Raw genomic sequence first — 18,883 nt, forward strand, 5'->3', positions numbered from 1 at the left:
GTCTCGTGCGTGTCCGTGGTGGTCTCCCAGATAACCCGTTCCTACTGCTCTGATGGGAAGGAAAGTGCTTTGCTTTGAGGCTAGAACGGGTTCGCTAAGTGTCAGAGTCTCAAGAAATTAAGAAAAACATAGAAGATAAACAGTTGGAAAGGATTCTGCTCCTTAAACAGGGGTCCATGTAGCAGCAGCAGGGCCACCATCTGGGATCTACTGGAAAAGCAGTGTCAGATCCCAGCTCAGACCAGCTGCATCACATCTGCCTAGATGAGGTCCCCAGTCGATTTCTGCATGTGGTAGAGATGGTGAGGCCCTGAGCCTGAGATAGACCTTCTCCCAGGTCCTCAGCCCTAACTGAGCATGAGAATCCCCTGGGAGATTGTTAAACAGAGACACATGATCAGATTTCCTGGCATGGGAAATCTACCTTTGCATCAGTAGTTTTTAAAGCTCTCCAGGTGATTCTAGGCTGGGACTCATTGATCTATTCCAAGCCTCCCAGGTAAATTTGAGAAAAACCAAGGCCTAGATGGAAGATGGTTGGGTCGGAAGCTCCAGGAATACATCTCTTCACCAAAGCTATAACTGAGCTGGCAAGATCTATCTTAAGCAACTCTTTTGGAACAAGAGATGAACGTTTGCATAGTCCAGGAAGGAGCTTGATGAAGAGATTGGTAAATTTTAGTGAATTTCAGTGTTCCATGTAGATCCTACCATTCTCCATCCCCCAGCCCCATGGCAGGTAGCCAAGTGTTTCTCAGCCCACATTCTCAGTGTGGCTTCCTGGTGCCAGAATCTGGGTGTGTGTTGATCACTGCCTTTGATCACTGAGGGCTGGCACTGAGGCTGGCGATTGTTTCACTATCATGACCTAAAGAGCTTCCAAGAAATTCTGTCAAGGAGATTAAAAAGACAGTATTTTTTGTTTTTCTCCTTTTGAAATATAGACACTTACGGAAACCTTTGTCAGGCCACCGAGTGACTGCAGACATAACAAACTGGAAATTCAGCACCCATACACAGTAAGGAATATACACTTTGCCAAAATAGTTTGGAGAAGTCACAAATGCATGGTTCCAGCCCTCAACAAGCCAAAACTGGCCATTCCTGAGGAGCGGGAGAATTAGATTTACAAAGTTACCCAAATAGAATGTGTAGCTCTCAATAAAAAAAATTACGAAACATACAAAGAAACAGGACAGTATGGCCCATTCACAGGAAAAAAAAAAAAATAGTAAGAACCCATCCCTGAGGAAGCCTAGGAACTGGCATTATTCATCAAAGATATTAAATCACCTGTCTTTAATATATTTAATCAGTAAAGGAAATGATGGACAAAGAAGGAGATAAGGAAAACAATGTTTGAACAAAGTAGGAATATCAATAAAGAAATAGAAGTTAGAAAAATGAGCCAAAGAGAAATTCTGAAGTTGAAAAGTACAGTAAGTGAAATGAAAAACTCACTGGAGGGATGTGACAGCAGATTTGAGCAGGCAGAATTAAGGATCCCTGAGTTTGACCTGGGACACTTGAAATTATCCAGTCTGAGGAGCAGAAAGAAAAAAATGAAATGAATAAGCAGAGCATGAGGGCCTGTGAGACACCATCAAGAGTACCAACATATACATTTTAGAAGTCCCAGAAGGAGAAGCGAGCAAATGACAGAGAACATATTTGAGGAAATAATGCTCCAAAACTTCCCAAATCTGATGATTATACACATCCAAGAAGCTCTACAAACTCCAGGCAAGGTAAATGGAAGAGACCGACACTAAAGCACATTATAGTCAAATTGTTGAAATCAAAAGACAAAGAGAATCTTGTCAGCATGAAAGAGAGAAGCGACATTATGTACAAGGGATCCTCAATAAGATTAATGGCCAATTTCAACACAAAAATCATGGAAGCCAGAAGCAGTGATATGACATATTTAAAGTCCTGAAAGAAAAGTACTGTCAACCAAGAATTCTACATCTGAAAAAACTATTCTTTGATAATGGAGGAGAAATTAAGACATTTCCAGATAAACATAAGCTAAGAGATATGCCCCATTAGAAATACTAAAGGGAACACTTCAGACTGAAATGAAACAATACTAGACAGTAACTCAAAGCCATAAGGAAAAAAATAAAGAGTAGCTATATTATTTTCCAGCAAAATAGATTTCAAATAAAAAAGTTTATAAAAGACAAGGACATTATATATTGATAAGGGTTCAACACAGAAAGAAGCCATAACAACTATAAACACATATCACACAGCAACAGAACCCCCAAATATATGAACCAATAATGGACAGAATTGAATGGAGAAATAGTTCTACAATAATAGTTGGAGACTTCAGTAACCCACTCTCAATAACACATAGGACTAGAAAGATAATAAGGAAATAGAAGACTTGAACAACAGTATAAACCAATTAGACCTAACAAACATATACAGAACACGCCACCCAACAGCAGCAGAAAATGCATTCTTATCAAGTGCACATAGAACGTTCTCCATATGTTGGCCACAAAACAACTCTGAATGAATTGAAAAAGATATAAATCATATAAAGTATCTTTCCTGATCACAATGGAATGAAACTAGAAGTTTACAACAGAGGGAAAACTAGAAAATACACAAATATATGGAAATAAAGCAACAGACTCTTAAACAACCAATAAGAAATTAGAAATTACCTTGAGAGGAATGAAAATCAAATACAACATACCAAAACTTATGCAGCAAAACAATGCTAAGAGGGAAATTTATAACTATAAATGCATACATTAAAAATAAGAAAGATCTCAAATAAATAACCTATCTGTATACTTTGAGAAGTAAGAAAAACAATAGCAAACTAAATTCAAAGCTAGCAGAATGAAGAAGATAATAAAGAATAGAATGGAAATACATGAAACAGAGAATAGAAAAACAATAGAGAAAATCAATGAAACCAAAGATTGGTTCCTTAAAAAGATAACAAAATTAACAAATCTTTAGCTAGATTGAATGAGAAAAAAAGAGAGAAGACTCAATTATTAGTTAAGAATTGTGGGGACATTACTACAATCACAGAAATAAAAAGGATTATAAGAGAATACTATGAACAGTCGTATGCCAAAAAATTGGATAACTTAGAAGAAATGAGCACATTCCTAGAAACACACAAACTACCAAAACTGATTCAGAAGAAATAGAAAATGGGAATAGACTTGTAATAAACAAGGAGACTGAATCAGTAATCAAAACCTCCTAACAAGGAAGAGCCCAGATTCAAGTTGCTTCACTGGTGAATGCTACCAGACATATAAATGAGCTAACACTAATGCTTCTCTAACTCTTCCAAAAAATTGAAGAGGAGAAAACACTTCCTAACTAGTTCTAAGAGGCCAGTATACCCTGATACCAAAGCCAGACAAAGACGCTTTAAGAAAACTACAGAGCAATATCACTTGTACATATAAATGCAAAATTCCCCAACAAAATGCTAGAAAACCGAATCCAACATCATATTAAAAGGATTATACACCAGACCAAGTGGGATTTATTCCTGGAATGCAAACATCGTTCAACATAGGAAAATCAATCAATGTAATAGACTACATTAACAGAATGAAATACAAAACCACATGATCATCTCAACTGATGCAGAAAAAGCATTTCAGGAACTCTGGGTTTGCCCTTCTTCCATGTGTGCTGTTAAAGAGGCTTCAATAAATGGGTACTAACTGTCTGGCTGATTGATTGGTGGTCAGTGACCATGACTGAATGAATGAATGGATGCAGATAGCTCCTGCAGTCCCACTATCCATGCTTTCAGGAATTCCCATCTAGGAATGAGAACACTTTTCTCTTCTTGGCAGGTGCCCTGTGTCTCTGAATCCAGCCCCACATGTGTGGAAGGGGAGTGGGTGCATAGGAAGATGGGTGGCTGGTGCAGGGTTTAGAAGGATCCCATCACCCCCATAGGCCTACTGACCCACCCCGTGCCAAGCCAGTGTGGGCCTTGGCATTGGTGGGCCACTGATAAACTGGCCAAGTTCTCTCTGAGCAACAGTTCAGGAACTTGTAGGTCAATGCATTCATCAAGGAAGGGGATGTGAGAACTCATCATCTTGAATGAGTGAAGTAATGGTTAAACTTTTTGTGTCCTTATTGTCAGCATTTATTCCATCAGGTGAGTAGACCACCCACCAATGTACCAACAACCTTTGAAAAAGGACTCAGAATATACACAAAATGAATGGAATTTGTGGTGATTATTTTCTGTTGCTTTTCAAAGTAAACCTAGAAGGACAAACAAAACTGCTGTCCCCAGGGAATAGTAGAAGACTGAAAACTTTAAAAGGGAAGGAGAAATTAATATAGTTCCAAAAATGTAATCATGAAAAATTAGGAACAGTTTATAAACAAAGAGCTTTCTGACTAAAACTCTGTTTTGCTTTATTTTTACCCTCCAGCCTTCACCTATATTTATGGGCCATCCTGGGGAAAGTCTCAGAGATGGGTCAGAATGACAGCACGAATAAGAAGGAAAATTATGACACTACATATCATGAGATTTGGGACAAAGTTTCTAGCTACATATCTTTAGTGGGCAATGTTTACTGCCCCGGACATCTAGTGGAATCAAAATTTTTCAGAAATTATTTATGTTATTAGAATTTCCCTTCCCAAGAGAAGGAATTTTAGAGTGTAATTTCACATATTCGTTGAGTTTGTGTTATTTATTCACTGTATTTATAGACTGCTTTACAGGGAAAAATATCAGATCTCCACTGCTGGTATTAATATGCCTTTATTTACTTCACTTGAGATGAAATTCTAGAAGAAACAAGAAGCACAGCAGGCAAATCAGTTACAAAGAGAGACACAAAAGAAAGCAAGTATATGTCTTTAAAACTCTTTAAGTGCACATTTTTCTATAGGCCTATGTACTGTATTATAGGTACTAAGCTATCATTTTACCGTTCTTTAAAACAGCTACTTGTGCAGCAAAGACAAATAGAGATATGAAGGAAAGAATTGTCTGAAATCCTCTCTGTAACCTCCAAGATGGAAGTGTAACTATCCTTCTATTTTGGGGAAATCCCTCAACTTCATGTGTCCGGCAGGTTCTTACTCTCTGGAGGCTGTTCAGAGGACAGGGACTGGATTGCAAATGGTGTTTCCCGTTCCTTACACCGGGAGGCCTGAGTGGTGTCATAACTTTCCGCCAAACACGCTTTATACTTCCACGTGCACGACCTGGTTTGAGGCTAATCTCAGCCCTGGGTGAGAGCTGGTGCAGTCTTTAGTACCTCATTCCACGGATAAGACCAAGGACAAAAAAAATCACTTGCCCTAGGCCCAGCCGTAGAAATAACAAAAGTGATGAACACACTGTTCCCTTTAAAGCAGCTTCATATCATTATTATGTTTTAAGTAACACTTTTGAGAATTAAGGCAGGTATTTGATCGCAGGTCATAAGGATAGAATTGGGAATCAGAAGTTGCCAGCAGTGCACATTAGTGCCTGGGTAGCAGAGGAGTGAGAACTTGTTGGAATATTGCATACAGATGTGAATTCCAATTCCTGAGGTTCCTTTCCCACAGCATCTGCCTGGGCTCCAGCCTCTGCAATCAGCTGGTGCTTCTCTCTACAATGACATATAAACTTTCAAACACACATTTCCAAGTACAAGTTGAGTTCTATGTTAGCATTCATTTCAACACTGGATTGGGAGTTTGGGATTAGCAGATGCAAACTAGTATATATAGGATGGATAAACAACAAGGTCCTACTGTATAGCACAGGGAACTATATTCAATATCCTGTGATAAACCATAGTGGAAAAGAATATGAAAAAGAATTTAAAAACACTGAAAATATGGGCCCAAGGGGCTTGTAAGGGTGTAATGGTAAAAATTTTTCAATTTTTTTTCATGTGTTTTGTCATCACGGGAGCCAATGTTGATGGGAATTCTGAATCAGAATTTTTCCTTGGCAGCATGGACAGAATTTCCAACCATGGTAAATGCAAATGGATAAAATTGGAGTTAGGGGTCAATAAGTGATACCTCTTCTTCCTCTTGCCTGAGTTCAGAACCAAATGTGAGACTAAGCTGAGGGTCCAGCAGATGGAGCTCAGACCATTCTCTCCAGGAATACTTGGCTGGTTAATGTGGGTGCTTCACCTGGAACTAGGAAGAGTGCTCCAGTCACTGGTAAGGTTTAGGATACCCTTGCCTTCTCCAAACCCCCTCCTTGAGAGAGTTTGCTTTTGTAAAATTCACAGCATAGAGAAGCAGATCAAAACGTTTGCTCTCTGCAGAGAGATAGAGACAGAGAGACAGAGGCAAGGAGAAAGGAGCCAGTAACAGGCACCTGAATCCCTCTCCCAAACTGAACAGTGAAGTCTCTCCCCAACCCCTGGGGGACGGGCCTAGTGAGGGGCTGAGCACTTTCTGGAAGTGGTACCCCAGAGGCGCTCTCTCCATCAAAGCAAAGGCTCATCTCAGATCCGATTATGATGGAAGCAGATGGGCTCTGAAGAGGAACTAGAATCCCATGCAGCATTTCTTCCCTAGACAGATTTAAAAATTTAAAAAGAAAAATAAGGAATTCCCTGGCCGTCCAGTGGTTAGGACTCAGTGCTTCCACTGCAGGGGGCACGAGTTTGATCCCTGGTCGGGGAACTAAGATCCTGAAAGCCATGCAGTGTGGCCAAAAAACAAACAAAACCAAAAGCCAAATATGTCACTGTCTGAGTTGGCGAATATGTGGTCTTTCCTGGGTGCAGGAATAGGAACTAGGTCAGTGGTTCCCAAGCCCAACTGTGCATCAGCCATGGGGAAGAGGATGTGGAATGGAAAGAGCTTATTAAAAATCCTTATTCTCGGAACCCACCAAGAATCTCTAGAAACGGGGTCCTGGTTCTGCACATCTCTGAGTGCATATTCTCTGAGTGACTTGGATACAGTCGGCCAGATACCAGCCCCTGGTGTTTGGAACCACTGGCTTAGATGGTTTTCGGAGATCAATTTACCACAGAAGTCTCCTTAAAATGAATACTTCTAATATCCCTGAATTTACACTACACATTTCCTTCTGTAAATTGCATGATAATCATAAATTAAATACAGTTGGGCATCTGTTTGGTACCTGGGTCTCCGCTGGGAGAAGTGAGAGGATGCTTCTGTGCTGAGGACCACACATGGGCTAGAATGGCTTCATCAACACAGTCCACAGCATCCCATTTTTCTGTGAAATGGCTACCCAGTTGTCCCAACACCATGTATTAAAAAGTCCATCTTTGCTCCAGTGACCCGAGAAGCCCCCTTTATCATATACTAAATTCCCATAAGTACTGGGTCTGTTCCTGGGCTTTCTAGTCTAAACACTGGTCCATTGGTTTCTGAACATGACAGTGCTACACTGTTTTAATTACAGAGGCTGAGACAGTATGCTTTCATGTCTTGTGGGACTAGTCCCCTTTTGGCAGTTTTTGTTTTTTCGGTGTTTTCCTGGTTATTTTTGCATGTTTGTTTTCCCCATGAACTTTAGTATTAACTTGTCTAACTTGATTAGAAGCCTGTTGGTGTTTTTATTGGCACTGCTTTCAATTTATAATGCAATTTCACTTTGGGGAAATGGATAGTAAGTCAAACCTACCTAGAAAAGGGGAGGTCTTTCCAATTTCTTTAAGTTTACTTTGAGCTCTTTCAGTGTGTGTTAAAGTTTTTCTCATGTAGATTTTGCACATATCTTAAGTTTATTCCTAAGTAATTTAATCTTCTGTGTCATTGTAAAGGGGGGTTTCCCTACCATTATATCCTCTACCTAATTAGTGTTTTGGTATAGAAAGGCAATTGACTTCTGTATATTAATTTTATATTCGACCACCTCATGCAATTCTAGGTTATGCCATTATATCATCTGAAAATAGAAATAGTTTTACTTCACCAGTTATTGTGCTGCTGATGTCTTTATCATGTCTAATCATCTATGCTAATACCTCTAGGACAATCTTGAGTACTAGTGGAGATGCAGTGGGCATCCTGCCTTGTTCCTGCTCTTAGAGGAAATGCCTTTAGTGTTTCCTGATTTAGATGCTGGTTATAGAACTAAGATGACTAAGGTACATACATATACACACACATAAATGCATACATACATACATATGTGTACATATATTCACATTGAGAATATATCTGTCAATTTCTCTTTGCTTGCATTTTTAAAAAAAGAAATTAATTAATTAATTAATTAATTTTTGGCTGCGTTGGGTGTTCGTTGCTGCGCGTGGGTTTTCTCTAGTTGCGGCGAGCAGGGGCTACTCTTTGTTGTGGTGCACGGGCTTCTCATTGCGGTAGCTTCTCTTGTAGCGGAGCACGGGCTCTAGGTGCGCGGGCTTCAGTAGTTGTGGCACGTGGGCTCAGTAGTTGTGGCTCATGGGCTCTAGAGCGCAGGATCAGTAGTTGTGGTGCACGAGCTTAGCTGTTCCGTGGCATGTGGGATCTTCCCGGACCAGGGCTCAAACCTGTGTCCCCTGCATTGGCAGGCGGATTCTTAACCACTGTGCCACCAGGGAAACCCTGCTTGTGTGTTTTTAAAAACAGGTATGGGTGTTGAATTTTGTCAGGATCTTTGTAACTATTCATATGATTTAATTTTTCCCTTAAGCCTACTAATATTGTATATGATATTAATGGGTTTCCTAATATTGAACAAACCTTGCATTCCTAGAATAAATCCCACTTGATCATAGGGAGATTTGGTGTGTCCAGTCACTACTCAGGAGTCTTGGGCCTGGTTCCACCTTCTGTCCTGCTTCAGTGTATCCTGGGAAGTGGGGTTCCTTTAGCCACCAAGGAAGCAGTGGGCTGCAAGTCCTTGTGTGGAAATGCAGACCAAGTCACAATTTAGAGCTTTTAAATATTGATACATATGATGGGTGTGTCTCCATCTGTACTCTTGCGCGAGTCCCTGCAAATGCGAGGTGTGGCCTGTCCAGGAGTGCACATTACAGTGCTGGGACACCCTGAATAATAAACACAATTGTTCATTGTTCAAATGTAATTAAATGATCTACTTGGGGGACACACAGCTTACTCTCTAGCTTAGTCTTTTGATTTGTAAAGCAATTCCTTCTGTTAATTGCTTTCAAATAAGGAACTGCTATTTTCCTTCATAGGAACCAGGACAAAATGTTTGTTCTTTTAACATCAGAATTAATTTATAACCTCCATCTTTTCTTTGCATACATTATTTTCTACTTAATGCCTTATTGTATTTAGGACTGTCTATTTCTCCCTTTAAATTTACTGGTAATCATCCTTCTAGTACATATGCTGAAATGACCATTAGACAAATCATAACAATAACTGTTGCATTCACTAGACTGTCTTTCCCCAGGGCTGAAGAGTTAGGGTCTGATCTAAGGTAGGAGCTTAATAAGATTTGCTAAATGAATAAATGTGTGAATGAATGAGTGAATGGTACGTTCTGAAAAAATAATAATCACTGTTATAATAATAAAATTAATGTACACTGAGCACTTGCTATGTACCAAAGGAGTTTTTCAACTACATTATTTAATGCCCACAGCAGTCCTATATGTGTAGCATCATTATTAGTATGCCCCCATTTTCCACATGTAGATACTGAAGTTAAGTAACTTGCCGGAGGTCAAGCAGCTAGTAGGAGACAGTGCCGCTGTTTGAATGCAGGATGCCTGTAAGACACACCAGTTACACTTGCATAATTTGTATCCCTTTTAAGGACACCTGGAAGAACTTTTAGGCAGAAAGAGTTTCACAGACACCACATTGAACAATAATTTGCAGTTGCTTATGACTAGTCCTTAGATTTTCTCACTAGACCAGATGCCCAGTGAACCCAGGGCAAGACCTCCTTCTGTCTTCTGCTGAGTGGGTTCCACCTGTGCTGCTGATGTGCTCTAACGTTGCCAGTGGAGAACAGGGAGGGTAGCATTTTCCTTTCAAGTAGTTGCTATATGAAAGAACTGTCAAATACAGATGCTGACAGTGAGCACTTCCTGTCCCCCTCCCCACCCCGGTTATGACACTGGAGGGGGCCTGGAGTCCCTGGTACCCCACTGAGCTTGGTCCCCTGGAAAAAGTGTACCATTCCCTCTCAGACTCTGTGGCATGTCCCAACTGGCCATGTTGGTAGATTTCTCTAGGACTTTTGCATGTTCCTAAAAATGACATCACCTTCTCGAAAAGTGTCCTTCGGTCATCAGCCTTATTGCTTTTTCTCCCTTCTCGGAGCTTGACTCGATGCTGACCACTTTCTGAGCACAAAATGGAATTATTTTCCTCTGTCTTCCCAGATCCCCAAGGTATGCAGTGATCAATCTAAATTTGGCTTGAAGCCAATTCCATATTTTCTTTGTTAAAGGATCACATTACAAATTGATCATCACACTTATCTTGATAATCCATGATGTTGGGTTTCTAGGAGCCTCAAAATTAGAAGAAATATGTAGACTAGAAATCCTCCCTTGGGACTATACTGTGAGGTTGACTCATTTGATCTTACTGTTTTTGTAGGTCAAAAATGATCAAAGATCTCCAATTTCATGTGGCTAAACTTAATATCTTGGAAGTCCTTCAGGGGTCTCTGCTTAATGGTACAGATTGCATACCCAGGCCCAGGCTTCCTGCAGAGTGTAGATGCCTCTGTAAGGGTATCACTTCTCTCCATCCACAATTCTTGCACCAAAGCAGAGGTAGCTCATTAAAATCCTCATGTTCACATGGACACAAGTGAACGTTTCCTTTTTGTTCAACTGTCTTCCTTGGAATTTCATTCCTACTGTGGTTTTAAAATATCTCCACAAATTCTTTGATACCCCTCCCTTTGAAAGATGGAGCTTCACCCCTGTCCCCTTGACTGTGGGCTGGACTTGGTGATTTGCTTCTAATGAATAGAATATGGCAGAAGTGATGATGTGCCACTTCATAGATTAGGTCGTAAAAGACCTTATGGTTTCCGGCTGGCTGTCTCTTCGATTAATTGCTCACTCAGAGGAAAGTCAGCTGCCATGTGAGGACACTCCAGCAGTCCTAAGGGGAGGCCCCTGTGATGGGGAACTGAGCCCTCCTGCCTACAGCCAATGAGGAGGTGAGGCCTTCTGCCAACAGCTTGTTAGTCATCTAGGATGCAGACCCTCCAGTGCCTTTCAGCCTTCAAACTACTGCAATCTTGGCCAACCAGACAGGCCTAGCTGGTGGTTCTGGCTCAGAGTCTTTCATGAGGTTGCAGTCAAGATTCTTTAAGATTCCTTCTCTTACTCAAGACCAGCTGTCGCTCTCCTTCCCTGTGGTAGGCACTGTGCCAGGAACTGGAGAGCTAAATGGGGCATCTTGTCTTCCAAGAGCTTACAGTTAGTAAGAGAGTCAGTCTCATGAATAATCATTGGACATAAACATGCTAAAATTGAAAGTATGTTAAAAGTGCTTTAGGTTATACTTGCATGGAGCTTTGGGAGATTAAAAGAGAGGCAGGTCTGCTTGATAAGGTGTTTTGAGTAGGTGAACAAAGAAGAGGCATGAGGAGGCCCTGCATACAGTGGTGAAGGTGACACCCCACAAGAAAAGGAGGCCGACCAGGCCCCTCTTCAGAGGCCAGGAGCTGCTCTGAGGCTACTCTGTGGGGACCAGGAAATCCCAGACCACCCTGTCTGCACCTCTTCCTTAGCAGTAGTGACCTTTCAAAAAACCAGAATTAATGGTAAGAAGGAAGAGGGCTGGCTAGGAAGAGGGGTGAGGAAATTATCCTTCTTAGAAGTGAAGTGTCTTGGAAAAAGTGTGCCCAGGTCTGCGGAGAGTTCAAGGTCATAATGATCATAGCTCCACTGAAGGGAATCTAGTCCTCAGTTAACAGTGTAGCAATAAAGTGCTGTTAACATATAACCAAAGGTGCATTTCAATGCTAGAGTCTCCTGAGAGCAAAACGAACAAACAACACACAAAGAAATTATGAAGATGTAAAACTTCAACTTCTCCTTGAGCACAAAGCCAAAATTTCTTGGTTCTGTCCTCATTTAAGACGATTTTACCAGGCCCAAGGTATTACTGATTGACAGCTTGGATTGAGTCCACATCATGGAAATGCATGGGGGATTTGCTCCTTGTAATGGCTCTTGTAATGGACTGCTACTTTCTCATAGTTAGTGGCTTTCTAAAGTTGAAATAAAGTTTGGAAATTGACTGTATTTGGCAAAACTTGGTAATTGTGCTTATTTTTTTTCCCACAGAAAATAATCCAACAAATGACCAAAATCACAACCCACCACATGTGAAAAACATCTTCCAAACTCTCCAAAGATCTTTAGGTAAATGAGAACTTATGACCATATTGATGATAAGTATGTATAGTGACTCCTGATTCTAGTTTTTGTTTTTGTGCTACAGAGACAAGGAATGTAAAAATTTGTGTTCAAGTGGCAAGTCTATCTTTTTAAAAAAACTCTATGAAAGAGCAAGGCAAACACAACACCTTAGTAGATTAACTCTATGTTATCCAGAGTTTTCTGTCTGTGTTTGTTAATCCCTTGACCCTGATTTGACAAGCTGGCACTTCCAAAGTCAAGTAATTATGAATCATTTTAAGCTGAGAGTTTTCTCTCTTTTTATAAGCCAAGTTGAATAAAAAATAAATTTATTTCTTTTTCCAGAAATGTGAGGCTGTTATCACATACTTCCTAGACAGATTCACCAAACTCACCCCAAAGCTGCAGAATTAGCTGCAGTTTTTCAACCCTGTCTGTTTCTACTAAGCCATTCTGTGGTCCCTCTACCAATAAATGAATATTTCAGGGTATTTAATCTTCTGTATTGCCCTTGCAATTCAAGAAACATTCTTTTTAAAATTGAAGTATAATTGACTTAAAATATTATATTAGTTTCAGGTGTACAACATAGTGGTTCAATATTTTTATACATTACAAAATGATCACCATAGTAAGTTTAGTTACTATCTGTCGCCATACAAAGTTATTACAATATTATTGACTATATTCCCTATGCAGTACATTACATACCCGTGACATATTTATTTTATAACTGGAAGTTTGTTCCTCTTAATCTCCCTCATCTATTTCACTCATCTTCCCATGCCTCCTCCCCTCAGGCAACCACCAATTTGTTCTCTGTATTTATGAGTCTGTTTCTGTTTTGTTATGTTTCTTCATTTGCTTCATTTTTTAGATTCCACATGTAAGTAAAATCATACAGTATTTGTCTTTCTCTGTGTGACTTATTTCACTTAGCATAATACTCTCTAGGTCCATCCATGTTATCACAAATGGCAAGATTTCATTCTTTTTTATGGCTGAGTAAGACTCCATTGTGTGTGTGTGTGTGTGTGTGTGTGTGTGTGTGTAAAATATATATGTGACATCTTCTTTATCCATTCCTCTATTTTGTTCCTGTTTTTGATTTTGGCCGCACCCCACAGCATGTGGGATCTTAGTTCTCCGACCAGGGATCAAACCTGCACCTCCTGCATTGGAAGCGCAGAGTCTTAATCACTGGACCACCAGGGAAGTCCCATTCCTCTATTGATGGACACTTCTGTTGCTTCCATATCTTGGCTATTGTAAATAATGCTGCAGTGAACATAGGGGTGCATATATCTTTTCAAATTAGTGTTGCTATTTTCTTTGGAAAAATATCCAGAAGTGGAATTGCTGTATCATATGATAGTTCCATTTTAAATTTTTTGAGGAACCTCCATACTGTTTCCATAGTGGCTGCACCAATTTACATTTCCACCAACAGTGTTCAAGGGTTCCGTTTTCTCCATATCCCTGCCAACAGTTGTTATCTCTTGTCTTTTTGGTAATGGCCATTCTGACAGATGTGAGGTGATATCTCATCATGGTTTTGATTTTCATTTCCCTGATGTTTAGTGCTGTTGAGGATCCTTTCTTGTGTCTGTTGGCCATTTGCCTGTCCTCTTTGGAAAAAATGTTTATCCGGGTCTTCTGCTTATTTTAAAATCAGGTTGTTTGTTTGATATTGAGGTGTATTTGTTCTTTGTATATTTTGGATATTAACCCCTTATCAGATATGTTGTTTGCAAATGTCTTCTCCCATTCAGTAAGTGGCTTTTTCATTTTGTGGATAGTTTCCTTTGCTGTGCAAAAGCTTTTTAGTTTGATTAGGTCTCATTTGTTTGCTTTTGCTTTTGTTTCCCTTGCCTGAGGGGGCATATAGCTGAGACTGGTGTCAAAGAGCTAACTGCCTATTTTTTCTTCTAGGAGTTTTATGGTTTTAGGTCTTATATTTAAGTCTTTAATCTGTTTTGAGTTTAGTTTTGTTCATGGAGTGAGAAAGTAGTCCAGTTTGATTCTTTTGCATGTGTCACTGTCCAGTTTTTCCAACACCACTTATTGAAGAGGCTGTCTGGGGCTTCCCTGGTGGCGCAGTGGTTAAGAATCCGCCTGCCAATGCAGGGGACACGGGTTTGAGCCCTGGTCTGGGAAGATCCCACATGCCGTGGAGCAACTAAGCCCATGCACCACAACTACTGAGCCTGCACTCTCGAGCCCGCGAGCCACAACTACTGAAGCCCGTGCTCCTAGAGCCCATGCTCCGGAACAAGAGAAGCCACCGCAAGGAGAAGCCCGCGCACCACAATGAAGAGTAGCCCCCGCTCACCACAACTAGAGAAAGCCTCTGCACAGTAATGAAGACCCAAAGCAGCCAAAAGTAAATAAAATAAATAGATTTATTAAAAGAAAAAAAGAGGCTGTCTTTTCTCCATTGTATATTTTTGCCTCCTTTGTCATAGATTGACCATAAGTGCATGGGTTTATTTAGGAGTTCTCTGTTCTGTTCCATTTGTCTTTGTGTCTGTTTTTATGCCAGTACTGTAGCTTTGTAGTATAGTTTGAAATGAGGGAGCATGATACTCCAGCTTTGTTCTTCTTTCTCAAGATTGCTTTGGCTGTTCAGGGTCTTTTGTGTTTCCATACAAATTTTATTTTATTTTTTCCTCATTTCATTGATTGATTGATTGAAGTATAGTTGATTTACAATATTGTATTAGTTTCAGGTGTACAGCAAGGTGATTCAGTTATATATATATATTTTTTTCCTGGTTCTTTTACATTATAGGTTATTACAAGGTATTGAATATAGTTCCCTGTACTATACAGTAAATCCTTGTTGTTTATCTATTTTACATATAGTGGTGTGTATCTATTAATCCCATACTCCTAATTTATCCCTCCCCCACCTTTTTCCCCTTTGGTAACCATAAGTTTGTTTTCTATGTCTGTGAATCTGTTTCTGTTTTGTAAATAAGCTCATTTGTATTGTTTTTTCGACTCCACATCTAAGTGATATAATATTTGTCTTTCTCTGTCTGGCTTACTTCATTCATTATGATAATCTCTAGGTCCCTCCATTTGCTGCAAATGGCAATATTTCATCCTTTTTTTCCATACAAATTTTAGAATTATTTGTTCTAGTTCTGTGAAAAATGCCATTGGTATTTTGATAGGGATTGCAGTGAATCTGTAGACTGCATGGTGTATCTTTCCATTTGTTTATGTTGTCTTCAATTTCTTTCATCAAAGTCTTGTAGTTGTCCAAGTATAGTCTTTTACCTCCTTGGTAAGATTTGTTTCTAGGTATTTTATTCTTTTTAAAGCATTTGTAAATGGGATTGTTTTCTTAATTCACTTTCTGATAGTTCTTTGTTACTGTACAAAATGCAACAGACTTCTCTATATTAATTTTGTATTCTGCAACTTTATTGAATTCATTTATTAGTTTTAATAGTTTTTGGGGTGTGTGTGTAGGATTTTCTATATATAGTATCATGTCATCTGCAAACAGTGACAGTTCTACTTCTTCCTTTCCAATTTGAATTCCTCTTATTTCTTTTTCTTGTCTGATTTCTCTGGCTAGGACTTCCAATACTGTGTTGAATAAAAATGGACAGAGTAGGCATCCTTGTCTTGTTCCTGATCTTAGAGGAAATTCTTTCAGCTTTTCACCATTGAGTATGATGTTAACTGTGGGCTTGTCATATATGGCCTTTATTATGTTGAGGTATGTTCCCTCTACACCCACTTTGTTGAGATGTTGAATTTTGTCAAAAGGTATTTCTGCATCTATTGAGATGATCATATGGTATTTATTCTTCAATTTGTTAATGTGCTGTATCACATTGATTGATTTATGCAGATATCGAACCATTGTTGTATCTCTGGAACAAATCCCACTTGATCATGGTGTATGATCCATTTAATATACTGTTGTATTTAGTTTGCTAATTTTGTTGAGGATTTTCGCATCTATGTTCATCACTGATATTGGCCTATAAATTTCCTTTTTTGTGGTGTCTCTGTCTGGTTTTCGTATTGGGGTGATGCTGGCATCATAGATTGGTTCAGAAGCATTCCTTCCTCTGCAATTTTTTGGAAAAATTTGAGAAAGATAGGATTAGCTCTTCTTGAAATATTTGGTCAAATTCACCTGTGAAGCCATCTGGTCCTGAACTTTTGCTTGTTGGGAGGTTTTTTGTTTTTGTTTTTTAAATTACTGATTCAATTTTATTACTGGTAACTGGTCTGTTCAGATTTTCTTTTTCTTCCTGATTCAGTCTTGGGAGATTATATGTTTCTAGGAATTTATCCATTTCTTCTAAGTTGTCCATTTTATTGGCATATAATTATTCATAGTAATCTCTTATAATCCTTTGTGTTTCTGTGGTGTCACGTGTAACTTCTGATTCATTTCTGATTTTATTTATTTGGGCCCTCTCTTTATCTCTTGATGAGTCTGGCTAACAGTTTATCGATTTTGTTTATGTTTTCAAAGAACGAGCTCTTAATTTCATTAATCTTTTTTTATTGTTTTTTAAGTCTCTATTTCATTTATTTCTGTTCTGATCTTTATTATTTCTTTTATTCTACTAACTTTGGGTATTTTTTTGTTCCTGTTCTAATTCCTTCAGGTGTAAGGTTAGATTGTTTATTTGAGATTTTTCTTGTTTCCTGAGGTAGGCTAGTGTTGCTATAAACTTCCCTCTTAGAACTGCTTTTGCTGCGTCCCATTGATTTTGGATCATTGTGTTTCTATTTTCATTTGTCTCCGGGTATTTTTTGATTTCCTCTTTAATTTCTTCAGTGACCTATTGGTTGTTTACTTGCATGTTGGGTGTATTTTTGGCAATTTTTATGTTTATGTTTTTGGCAGTTTTTTTCTTGTAGTTGATTTTTCCTATCATTATGGTCAGAAAAGATGTTTGATATGATTTCAGTCTTCTTAAATTAATTGTAACATATATTATGTAATATATATATGATTTTGTTTTGGCCATGCTGTGTGGCTTGTGGGATCTTAGTTCCCCTACCGGGGATGGAACCCATGCCCCCTGCAGTGGAAACGCTGAGTCCTAACCACTGGACTGCCGAGAAGTCCCTATATATGATTATTTTAAGTTGATGATCTCTTAAGTTCGAATGCATTCTAATAATCCTGCATTTCCACTCCTGCACCCCCACCATATTTAATGTTTTTGACATCATATTTTATATCTTTTTGTTCTGTGTATCCCTCAACTACTTATTGTGGAGGTGGATGGTTTTACTACTTTTGTCTTTTGGTCCACTACCTTACTGTATATTTGCTTTTACCAATGAGCTTTTTCCTTTTGTAATTTTCATATTTCCAGTTGTGGTCTTTTTTTTTCCACTTAGAGATGTCCTTTTAAATTTTCTTGTAAAGCTGGTTCAGTGGTAACTCTTTTAGCTTTTGCATGTCTGTAAAACTCTTTATCTCTCCCTCAAATCTGAATGACAGCTTTGCCGGGTAGAGTATTCATGGTTGTAGGTTTTTTCCTTTCACCACTTTGAACATATCATGCCCACTCCCTTCTGGTCTGCAAAGTTTCTGCTGAAATGTCAGCTGATAGCCTTATGGGAGTTTCCTTGTACATAGCAAGTTGCTTTTCCCTTGCTGCTTTTAGGATCCTCTCTTGATCTTTATTATTGTTTTCTTTTTCTTTTTCTTTAAATTTTTATTGGAGTATAGTCTTTTCAAAAAATATTTATTTATTTATTTATTTATTTAATTTTATTTTTGGCTGCATCGGGTCTTAGTTGCAGCATGCGGGATCTTCCGTTGCAGCATGTGGGCTCCTCGCTGCACCAGGTGGGCTTCTCTCTAGTTGCAGTGTGCAGGCTCCAGAGTGTGCAGGCTCCAGAGCGCACGGGCTCAGTAGTTGCGGCGCACGGGCTCTCTAGTTGTGGCCCATGTGCTCAGTAGTTATGGCGCACAGGCTTAGTTGCCCCATGGCATGTGGGATCTTAGTTCCCCGACCAGGGATTGAACCCACGTCCCCTGCATTGGGAGGCAGATTCTTAACCACTGGACCACCAGGGAAGTCCCTGGAGTATAGTCTTTATCTTTAATTTTTGTCATTTTAATTATGTCTCGGTGTAGACCTTTTTTGGGTTCACCTTGTTTGGGACTCTGTGCTTTCTGTATCTGGATGTCTGTTTCCTTTCCCAGGTTAGCGAAGTTTCAGCTATTATTTCTTCAAATAAGTTCTCTGCCCCTTTATTTCACTCTTCTCTTTCTGGGACCTCTGCAATGTGAATGTTAGTATGCTTGATGTTGTCCCAGAGGTCTCTTAAACTATCCTCATTTTTAAAAATTCTTTTTCCTTTTTTATGTTCAGCTTGGGTGATTTCCACTCCTCTGTCTTCCAGTTTGTGGATCCATTCCTGTGTATCACCTAATTTACTGTTGATTCCTTCTAGTGTATTTTTTATTTCAGTTATTGCATTCTTCAGCTCTGTTTGGTTCTTTATATTTTTAAACTCTTTGTTAAACTTCTCATTGTACTCCTCCATTTTTCTCCTGAGTT

The 18,883-nt window shown here is 39.2% G+C and overlaps 1 protein-coding gene across 1 annotated transcript in view; it reads left to right on the forward strand.

Annotated features, from left to right (window-relative positions):
• The window catches only part of LOC133074648 (tyrosine-protein kinase ZAP-70), a 71,989-nt gene that overhangs the window by 7,600 nt on the left and 45,506 nt on the right, over positions 1 to 18,883 (forward strand). The window contains exon 3 of the mRNA XM_061168577.1: positions 12,252 to 12,329. The gene's annotated coding sequence lies outside the window, so the exon portion shown is untranslated. The remainder of the gene's footprint in view (positions 1 to 12,251; positions 12,330 to 18,883) is intronic.

This window comes from Eubalaena glacialis, chromosome 14 (genome assembly GCF_028564815.1).
Source record: "Eubalaena glacialis isolate mEubGla1 chromosome 14, mEubGla1.1.hap2.+ XY, whole genome shotgun sequence".
NCBI classification, from domain to species: Eukaryota; Metazoa; Chordata; class Mammalia; order Artiodactyla; family Balaenidae; genus Eubalaena; species Eubalaena glacialis.